Raw genomic sequence first — 11,211 nt, 5'->3', positions numbered from 1 at the left:
TCATTATCAACTTGTGTTTTATTGTACAAACAGGTTGCAGCATCGTGTGCTTATGCTTCAGTGAAAGACAGACTCTTTAAGTCTGTTCGTGCTTAGTGTCCAATGGTTAGGAGAGGACATGGGGGCTTGAGATGGGGAAGAGAAAGAGAGAGAGGGAGCACCTTCAACCACAATCACACACTTCTATTATCTGTAAAGAACATTGCAACAATGCACCAATACTCTTTCAACATCACTTTCTAAAAACCCACTACTTCTGTCATCTTGAAGGACAAATGCAGCAAATGGCATGAGAACCCAACCACTTGCAAGTTCCCATCCAAGTCCTGCACTGGCCTGACTTGAGGATATATTGCTGTTCCTTCTTTGCTGACTGTTAAAATCCCAGAACTCCCTCCCTAACATAGTTAGTGTCCCTACACCATGTGGACGACTGTGGTTTCAGAAGGAAGCCTGTCACCAGCATGTTGTCCAGGGGAATTATAGCTGGTACATAAATGTTAGCCCAGCCAGCGATGCTCACATTGCCTGAACAAATGACAAAAAAAGTTCAAGGAACACCTATAAGTACTGCTTATGTCAGCAAATGTAAACTCACTGAGGCATAAACAAGTTTGTCATTAAAGGAGGACTCAAATTGGAAAAGGGGAGACCATGACAGACCAGGAAGGACAAAGCAGGATGACCTGGGTAAGAGATGGACAAATTTGAGAGCAATGTTCCCTCTCATCCGTGTGGCTGCTCACAAGTTCCAATGTGCTGTTGCATTGATGTGAGCATTAAAGAGCGGTTTGGCTTGAACACGTGATTATAGCTCGTATCATATATAATAAAATGCCTGAAATACTAAGAAACGAGAACCCCTGTCTCCCTCTGTTCCTGAGTTACCAAAACATCTCGGCAGGGTAACTTGAATAATTCAGAGACTAGAAAGACTAGGAATCCTGCCTAACCTCCCCATTGTCCATGATTCAGTGATGGTGGAGGGCTACAGGGTTGCATTTTCTAGGATGCAGTCTTATTTTTCATTTTTTGATTCTCCCAACATTGGGTAAAGCAGCAGTGTCAGATTATTTGTCCAACCACAACAAAGTTGTGAAAAATAAATTTTAAGCGGAGGTTGAGAGTAGGGAGGGCATGGACAGGATTTCACGGTCACAGGAATGTGTTGGCAGACAGCAAGCTGGTTTGAATTGTGTCTACTTCAAAGCCCCCAGAAGTATCCAAAATAAAGTAGGTGAGCTTGCAGCGTGGATAGGAACCTGGGACTTTGATGTTGTGGCCATTTTGGAAACACGGATAGAGCAGGGTGAGGAATGGATGTTACAGGTTTCAGGATTTCGATCTTTCATTAAGAATAGGTAAGGCGACCATAATTTGATTACGTTTACTTTAGCGATGAAAAGGGATAGGTACATGCCACAGGGCAAGAGTAACAGATGGGGGAAAGGCAATTATAATGCAATTAGACAAGACTTAGGCTGCATAGAATGGGGTAGCAAAATGCAGGGGATGGAGACAATTGAAATGTGGAGCTGGTTTAAGGAACAGATATTGTGTGTCCTTGATAGGTATGTCCCTGTCAGGCAGGGAGGAAGTGATAAGGGAAGGGAACCGTGGTTTACTACAGAAATTGCATCTATTGTTAAGCGGAAGAAGGAGGCTTATGAGAAGTTGAGACGAGATGGTTCAGATGAGGCAATGGAGAGTTACAGATTAGCTAGGAAGGATTTAAAGAGAGGGTTAAGAAGAGCAAAGAGAGGACATGAGCAATCTTTCGCAAATAGAATAAAGGAGAACCCTAAAGCTTTCTATAGGTATGTGAGGAATAAAAGGATAGGAATCAGGCCAGAGACAGAACTGGGAAGTTGTGAGTGGACCCTGTGGAGATCGGAGAGGTGCTGAACGAATATTTCTCATCTGTTCTCACTCGGAAAAAGAATATTGTCGAGGAGAAGAATGAGATATGGGATATTAGACTAGAAAGGATTGAGGTAAGTAAGGAAGAGGTGGTATCAATTCTAGAAGGAGTGAAAGTAGACAAGTCCCCTGGGCCAGATGGGATTTATCTGAAGGTTCTCTGGGAAGCTAGGGAGGAGGTATTGGAGCCTTTGGCGTTGATATTTGAGTCTTCATTGTCTACAGGTTTAGCACCAGAGGGCTGGAGAATTGCAAATGTTGTGCCCTTGTTCAAGAAGGTAAATTTAGACCAGTTGTAGGAAAGGTTTTGGGCAGGATTATAAGAGATAGGATTTAATCATCTAGCAAGCAACAATTTGACTGGAGATAGTCAACAGAGTTTCGTCAAGGGCAGGTCATGTCTCATAAACCTCATTGAATTTTTTGAAAAAGTGACCAAGCATGTGGATGAAGGTAGGGCAGTTGACGTGGTATACATAGACTTCAGTAAAGCCTTTGATAAGGTTCCACGTGGTCGGCTGTTGGAGAAAATGCAGAGGTATGGGATTGAGGGTGATTTAGCAGTCTGGATTAGGAACTGGCTTTCTGTAAGAAGGCAGCAAGTGGTGGTTGATGGAAAATATTCAGCCTGGAGTCTGGTTACTAGTGGTGTGGCACAAGGATCTGTTTTGGGACCACTGCTGTTTGTCATTTTTATAAATGACTTGGACGCAGGCATAGGTGGATGGGTTAGTAAGTTTGCAGATGACACTAAAGCTGGTGGAGTGGTGGACAGTGTGGAAAACTGTTGCAGGTTGCAGAGAGACTTGGGCTGACAGGTGGCAAATGGAGTTCAATGCAGATAAATGTGAAGAGATTCACTTTGGTAAAAATAACAGGAAGGCAGAATACTGGGTCAGTGGAAAGACTTTGGTAGTGTGGATGTGCAGGGGGATCTTGAAGTCCATAAACATAGATCCCTGAAAGTTGATAGAGACATACAAGATGATCAGAGGATTAGATAGGGTAGACAGTGAGAGTCTTTTTCCTTGGATGATGATGTCAGCTTGTACGAGGGAGCATAGCTGCAAATTGAGGGGTGATAGATTTAAGACAGATGTCAGAGGCAAGTTCTTTACTCAGAGAGTGGTAAGGGTGTGGAATGTCCTGCCTGCCAGTACAGTTAACTCAGCCACATTAGGGAGATTTAAACAATCCTTGGATAAGCTCATGGATGATGATGGGATAGTGTAGGGGAAATGGGCTTAGATTAGTTCACAGGTCGGCGCAACATCGAGGGCCGAAGGTCCTGGTCTGCACTGTATTGTTCTATGTTTTATATTCTAAGAGTTCAATGATGAGGTGCAGATCAGCCTCCTGATTAGCTTGCTAGCAGAGTGTTTAACATCACAAGAAAATAATTTGGGTGAATTTCCGAAGAAATCAAAACAAGGGGGACAAACATTTTATATTCCTGACAGTGTCTCCAGGTCAGACAGCCACAGTAATGAGCTGTGCAAATGTTTGCATTGCCAATCCAATCACCATTCTTGTAAAATTAGGGACAAATTGATGCTTTACCTGTGCAAAAGGTCAGAACTGTACTTAAACACAACCTTGAGAGCTGACAGAAAATACCTGTCTGGAGCATATCCCTTCACACAGTTAAAACAAGAGTTTAACAGCTGTCAAAGTGGAGAACACAGGCGTGACATTCTGCTGTTTGCTTGCAGGAAAGCACATTAAAATGTAATTAACGTTTAGTAATTTTTTTTAGGTTCTACACTTCATTATGTTTTTCATTTAAATGATTAAGCAGCAATTTCCAAAACTGTGCAGCCAGAATCTTATTAAAAAATGAACAAGAACAATCAAATACATTCAGCATAGTCACCAAAAACCACTTTACACTGTAATAACCTGCAAGTCGATGGTGAACTGTCTAATGACCCCAGATACTCCTTAATAAAATTGTTGGCAATAGTTCAGTCTGAACTGTATGTCATCTCTTGCTTCCAAGTCACTGCTGATGCCTCACTACAGGAAGTGCCCTGCTTTACTTTTTACTTTATCAAATTAGTTATAGCGTAGTTACTTCCTGACTAGCTCATTAGCCAAAAAGACTAGAGTCTTGATGCAGTTTGATCTCAGCAGCACAGACCTATGGTTCCTTTATTAGTTGTGCAGTTTTTTCGCTCCTTCATCCACTTTTGTTGTCACCCTGCAGCTGCATCACTTTCGGCAACAGAAGGCATCTGAATTAATTTCAGATGGTTAACAAGCAGCTAAAGTAAAATCGCAAGTCAAAAAGAGAACACACGCATAGAGGAAACTTTAGAAGTTGAATTGAACCATGCTCAAGGGCTTCCATCTGCACAGTAGGTGACTAGGAGAATGAAGTCTGTATATTGTGTCCTGCTACTTCACAGAGAAATTCCTCTTACACTGGTCCATTTGTACTGTATTGAATTGTCTGAATGACCTTAGCTTTTTTTTTATGCCGTACAAATTTGCTGAAAAGTAAAATATTCTCTCATTTTACTAAATACAAGTTGATGAGGGGTTTGCTTAAAATTGATGTTAAACACTGCTGTAAGTTATTGATTATAAATTGGTAAACCATCAAGGCTCAACAAAGCAGCAAGATTTTTCTTTGTTAAAAACAAAAAGTGCTAGAGGTCACAGCGGGTTTGGCAGCATCTGTGGAGAGAGAGCAAATGAATCTTGATGACATTTCATCAGAGCTGACGTGAAGTGAGGAGGGGGGTAGGATAGTTCAAGTTACATAATCAAGAGTGTGAGAATGGCAAAACAATGGTGTGTTTATGTACCAGAGTGGAGAGAAGATATTCCCACTGGAGTGGGGTCAGGGAGAGAGGGTAGAGTGACACAGAATGCAACATGTAACGCCAAACACAACGGAAGAAATGGGAATTGTCTCACAATCTGAAGGCATTGAACTCAATATTAAGTCCAGAAGACTGTAAAGTGCCTAGTCTGAAGATGAGATGTTGCTCCTTCAGTTTGTGCTGTGATTCACTCGAGCACTGCAGCACATCATGGTTGTTATTGAAGAATGGAATGGAGTGTCCTGGAGGGAATGATCCCTACGAAATGCAAACGGGGAAGTGAGGGGAAGGTGTGTTTTGATTAGATTAGATTAGATTACCTGCAGTGTGGAAACAGGCCCTTCGGCCCAACAAGTCCACACCAACCCGCTGAAGCGCAACCCACCCATTCCCCTACATTTACCCCTTACCTAACACTACGGGCAATTTAGCATGGCCAATTCACCTGACCTGCACATCTTTGGACTGTGGGAGGAAACCGGAGCACCCGGAGGAAACCCACGCAGACACGGGGAGAATGTGTAAACTCCACACAAGTCGGGAATTGAACCCGGATCTCTGGCGCTGTGAGGCAGCAGTGCTAACCACTGTGCCGCCACACTGTGGTTAGCACTGCTGCCTCACAGAGACAGAGACCCGGGTTCAATTCCCACCTCAGGCGACTGACTGTGTGGAGTTTGCACGTTCTCCCCGTGTCTGCGTGGGTTTCCTCCGGGTGCTCCGGTTTCCTCCCACAGTCCAAAGATGTGCCATGCTAAATTGCCCGTAGTGTTAGGTAAGGGGTAAATGTAGGGGTATGAGTGGGTTGCGCTTCGGCGGGTCAGTGTGGACTTGTTGGGCCGAAGGGCCTGTTTCCACACTGTAAGTAATCTAATTTTGTGGTGGCAGCTGCTGGAGTTGGAGTTGTCCGGAATGGCGGATGATGATCCTTTGAATGTCGAGGCTGGTGGGATGAAAAGTGAGGACAGGGAGGATCTGATCATGCTGTTGTGAGCGATGGGAAGGGGCAATGGTGGAAGCACAGGTGATAGATTGGATGTTGTTCAGGGCCCTGTCAACCACAGTGGGTGGCCCACCACAGTCTTGGAATAAGGAAGCCATGTCAGCAGTGCTGTTTGGAAGGTTTATAACATATTAATCATAAAGCCACACTCAAAGAAGTAACATTTTGAGTTGAATTTTTCTCAGAGAATAATAGTGTCAAAATTTCTCAATCAAACCTGCTCCATTCAGTCCATCAATAATGATCATAGATTTTCCACCCACTCCACCTATAACAGTGTTGCTGACATGGTTTTGGTGTTCAGAAACCAATATTTGGACTGTGTGTCAAATTTTAGGAAAAGATTAAGTCAAGTGGGCGAGTTGGCTAGGCGGCATTTAAAACTAACACAATGTGATGAAACAGGAAGCAGAGAAGAAATAAAAAATTGCTAGTGGAGATAACACATTATGGTACTTGCAGTGGTAGGTGATCCTTTAAAGGCAAGGTTCAGTGGTCCTTATCAAATTGAAAGGAAATTGAGTGAGCTAAATTATTAAATAAGGATAAAAGCAAATTACTGCGGATGCTGAAATCTGAAACCAAAAGAGAAAATGCTGGAAAATCTCAGCAGGTCTGGCAGCATCTGTAAGGAGAGAAAAGAGCTGACGTTTCGAGTCTAACTGACCCTTTGTCAAAGGGTCAGTTAGACTCGAAACGTCAGCTCCTTTCTCTCCTTACAGATGCTGCCCAACCTGCTGAGATTTTCCAGCATTTTCTCTTTTGGTATTAAATAAGGATGCTAGATAGGAAAAAACCTCACAGAATGTATCAGATGAATATGCTCAAAAGGTATTTTGATAAGGAAGGAAAGCAAAAGGAGAATGTGTTACAACACAGAGTGAAAACCAAGTTCTGAGGACTTTGAATTGGACATTCATAGTCATACAGCATGGAAACAGACGCTTGGGCCAATCACTCCATGCCAAATTTATCCCAAACTAAACTAGCTCCACCTGCTACTCCTGGTTCATATCCCTCCAACTCTTTTCTATTCATTGAGTTATGCAAGTATCTTTCAAACATTGTCATTGTACCCACTTCCACCACTTCCTCAGGAAGTTCATTCCATTCATGAACCACCCTCTGCATAAAAAAGTTGCCCCTCATGTCTTTTTTTAAATCTCTCTCCTCTCACCTCAAAAATGTGTCCCTTAGTCTTGAAATCCCCCATTCTAGGGAAAAAAATACCTACCATTAACCCTATCTATACCTCTCATGATTTTATAATCTTCTATAAGATCAACTCTCAACCTGCTACGCTCCAGTGAAAAAGTTCCAGCTTATCTAGCCTTTCTTTATAACTCAAACCTTCTATACCCAGCAACATCCTGGTAAATCTCTTCTGAATCCTCTCCAGCGTAATAATATTCTTCCTACAACTAGGCAACCAGAAGTGGAGACAATATTCATTTCTTCCTATACTCAAAGGACTGAGCAATGGAGGCTAAACAACTTTTTAACCACCATGCCTATATGTGGAACATACTTCAAAGAATTATGTATTTGAATCCCGAAGGTCTACAACATTACCCAAGGCCCTATTAACTGTATAAGTCCTATACCTTGCATTTATCTAGTTTGAACTCCTTCTGCCATTTTTCAGCTCATTGACCCATTGATCAGGTCCCTTTGTAATTTCAGGAAACCTTCACTGTCTATAATGCCACCAATTTTAGTGCCGTCTACAAACTTACGAATCATGCCTTCTATATTCTCATCCAAATTACTTATGCAAATGACAAACAAAAGCGGACGCAAACCCAATCCCTGTTCACAGGCTTCCAGTCCAAAAAACAACCCTCCACCGTCAGTCTCTAGCCGTTAAGCCAGTTATCTACTCAAGTGGAGTGGCAAGCTCATCCTGATTCCCATGTGACCAAACTTTACTAATTAGTATACCATGTGGAACCTTGTCGAAGGCTTTACTAAAGTCCAAGTAAGCAATGTATACTGCTGTACCATCATTAATTTTTTTTGGTAATTTCCTCAAAAAACTCTATCAAGTATCAAGACAGGCTTTAATATAATGAGGGGTACATCGAATTCCAAGAGATCAATTGTGATAGGGGACTCTCTCTACCCACAGACAGATGTTTCTGTAGCCAGCAGCTAAATATCAGAATGGTGTGTTGTTTCCCTGGTGCCAGGGTCAACTATATCTCAGCGATGGTGCAGAATGTTCTCAAAGGGGAGAGGGACCAGCAGGAGGTCACTGTACACGTTAGTACCAATGACATAGGAAGGGAAAAGGATGAGATTCTGAAGGGAGATATCAGAGACTTAGGCAGGAATTTAAAAAGGACATCCTTGAGGGTGGTAATATCTGGATTACTCCCAGTACTATGAGCTAGTGAGGGTATGAAAAGGAGGATAGAGCAGATGAATGTGTGGCTAAGGAGTTGGTGCATGGAAGAAGGATTCACATTTTTAGATCATTGGAATTTCTTCAGGAGTAGAAGAGGACCTGTACAAGAGGATGGATTGCACCTAAATTGGAAGGGGACTAATATACATGCAGGGAAATTTGCTAGAGCTGCTCAGGAGGATTTAAATTTGCTAGGAGTGCAGTTGGGACCCAAAGAGCTAGTGAGGAAAGAGATCAATCTGAGACTGGTACAATTGAGAAAATAAGTGAGTCAAACAGTCAGGGCAGACAGGGACTAAGCAGAGAACAAGGTAGCACTGATAATTTAAACTGCATTTATTTCAATGCAAGAGGCCACACGAGGAAGGCAGATGAACTCAGGACACGGTTAGGAACATGGGACTGGGATATCATAGCAATTATGAAACATGGCTCAGGGATGGGCAGGACTGACAGCTTAATGTTCCGGGATACAAGTACTACAGGAAGGATAGAAAGGGAGGCAAGAGAGGAGGGGGAGTGGCATTTTTGATAAGGGATAGCATTACAGCTGGGCTGAGGGAGGATATACCCAAAAATACATCCAGGGAAGTTTATTGAGTGGAACTGAGAAATAAGAAAGGGATGATCACCTTATTAGGATTGTATTATACACTCCATAATAGTCAGCAGGAAATTGAGAAACAAATTTTTAAGGAGATTTCAGTTATTTGTAAGAATAACTTACAGATGAGTAGTTATGGTAGGGGATTTTAACTTTCCAAACATAGACTGGGACTGCCATAATGCTAAGGTATTAGATGGAGAGGAATTTGTTAAGTGCGTACAGGAACATTTTCTGATTCAGTATGTGGACGTACCTACTACAGAAAGTGCAAAACTTGACCTACTCTTGGAAAATAAGGCAGAGTAGGTGACTGAGGTGTCAGTGGAGGAGCACTTTGGGGCCAGTGACCATAATTCTATTAATTTTAAAATAGTGATGGAAAAGGATAGACAGGATCTAAAAGTTGAAGTTCTAAATTGGAATTGGGCTAATTTTGACAGTATTAGGCAAGAGCTTTCAAAAGCTAATTGGGGGCAGATGTTCGCAGATAAAGAGATGGCTGGAAAATGGGAAGCCTTCAGAAATGAGATAATGAGAGTCCAGAGACAGTATGTTCCTGTTAGGGTGAAAGGGAAGGCTGGTAAGGAATGCTGGATGACTAAAGAAATTGAGGGTTAAGAAATTTGGTTAAGAAAAAGAAGGGAGCATATGTCAGGTATAGACAAGATAGACCAAATGCATCCTTAGAAGAGTATAAGGGCAGGAGGAGTATACTTAAGAAGGAAATCAGGAGGGCAAAAAGGGGACATGAGGTAGCTTTGGCAATAGAGTTAAGGTGAATCCAAAGGGTTTTTACAAATACATTGAGGCCAAAAGGGTAACTGGGGAGAGACTAAACGTATATTTTGCATCAGTGTTTATTGTGGAGAAGGACATGGAAGATATGGAATGTGGGGAAATAGATGGTGACATCTTGAAAATGTCCATATTACAGAGGAGGAAGTGCTAGATGTCTTGAAAAGCATAAAAGTGGATAAATCCCCAGGACCTGATCAGTTGTACCCTAGAAGTCTGTGGGAAGCTAGGGAAGTGATTGCTGGGCCTCTTGTTGAGATATCTGTATCATTGATAGTCATAGGTGAGGTACTGGAAGACTGGTGGTTGACTAACGTGGAGCCACTGTTTAAGAACAGTGGTAAGGACAAGTCAGGGAACTATAGACCAGTGAGCCTGACGTCGGTTGTGGGCAGGTTGTTGGAGGGAATCCTGAGGGACAGGATTTTGGAAAAGCAAGCACTAACTAGGAATAGTCAACATGGCTCTGTGTGTGGGAAATCATGTCTCATGAACCTGATTGAGTTTTTTGAAGTAACAAAGAGGATTGATGAGGGCAGAGTGGTGGACATGATCTATATGGACTACAGTAAGGCGTTTGACAAGGTTCTCATGGGAGACTGATTAGCAAGGTTAGAGCTCATGGAATACAGGGAGAACTAGCCGCTTGGATATAGAACTAGCTCAAAAGTAGAAGACAGAGGGTGGTGGTGGAGGGTTGTTTTTCAGACTGGACGCCTGTGACCAGTGGAGTGCCACAAAGATCAGTGCTGGGTCCACTACTTTTCGTCATTTATATAAATGATTTGGATCTGAGCATAAGAGGTACAGTTAGTAAATTTTGCAGATGACACCAAAATTGGAGGTGTAGTGGACACTAAAGAAGGTTACCTCAGATTACAACGGGATCTTGATCAGATGGGTCAATGGGCTGAGAAGTGGCAGATGGAGTTTAATTTAGATAAATGCGAGGTGCTGCATTCTGGGAAAGCAAATATTAGCACGACTTATACACTTAATGGTACAGTCCTAGGCAGTGTTGCTGAACAAAGATACCTTGGAATGCAGATTCATAGCTCCTTGAAAGTGGAGTCGCAGGTAGATAGGATAGTGAAGACAATGTTTGGTATGCTTTCCTATATTGGTCAGAGTATTGAGTACAGGAGTTGGGAGGCCATGTTGCGGCTGTACAGGACATTGGTTAGGCCACAGTTGGAATATTGTATGCTATTCTGGTCTCCTTCCTATTGGAAAGATGTTGTGAAACTTGAAAGGTTTCAAAAAAGATTTACAAGGATGTTGCCAGGGTTAGAGGGTATGAGCTACAGGGAGGGGCTGAACAATCTAGGGGTGTTTTCCCTGGAGCGTCGGAGGCTGAGGGGTGATCTCATAGAGGTTTACAAAATCATGAGGGGCATGGATAGGATAAATAGATAAAGTATTTTCCCTGGTTTGGGGGAGTCCAGAACTAGAGGGCATAGGTTTAGGGTGAGAGGGGAAAGATATAAAAGAGACCTAAGGGGCAACTTTTTCACGCAGAGGGTGGTGCGAGTATGGAATGAGCTGGTACAATTGCAACATTTAAAAGGCATTTGGATGGGTATTTAATAGGAAGCGTTTGGAGGGATATGGGCCGGGTGCTGGCAGGTGGGGCTAGATTGGTTTGGAATAT

The sequence above is a fragment of the Hemiscyllium ocellatum genome, chromosome 20 (assembly GCF_020745735.1).
Source record: "Hemiscyllium ocellatum isolate sHemOce1 chromosome 20, sHemOce1.pat.X.cur, whole genome shotgun sequence".
In the NCBI taxonomy this organism is placed as follows: Eukaryota; Metazoa; Chordata; class Chondrichthyes; order Orectolobiformes; family Hemiscylliidae; genus Hemiscyllium; species Hemiscyllium ocellatum.
This window is presented reverse-complemented; position numbering follows the sequence as displayed.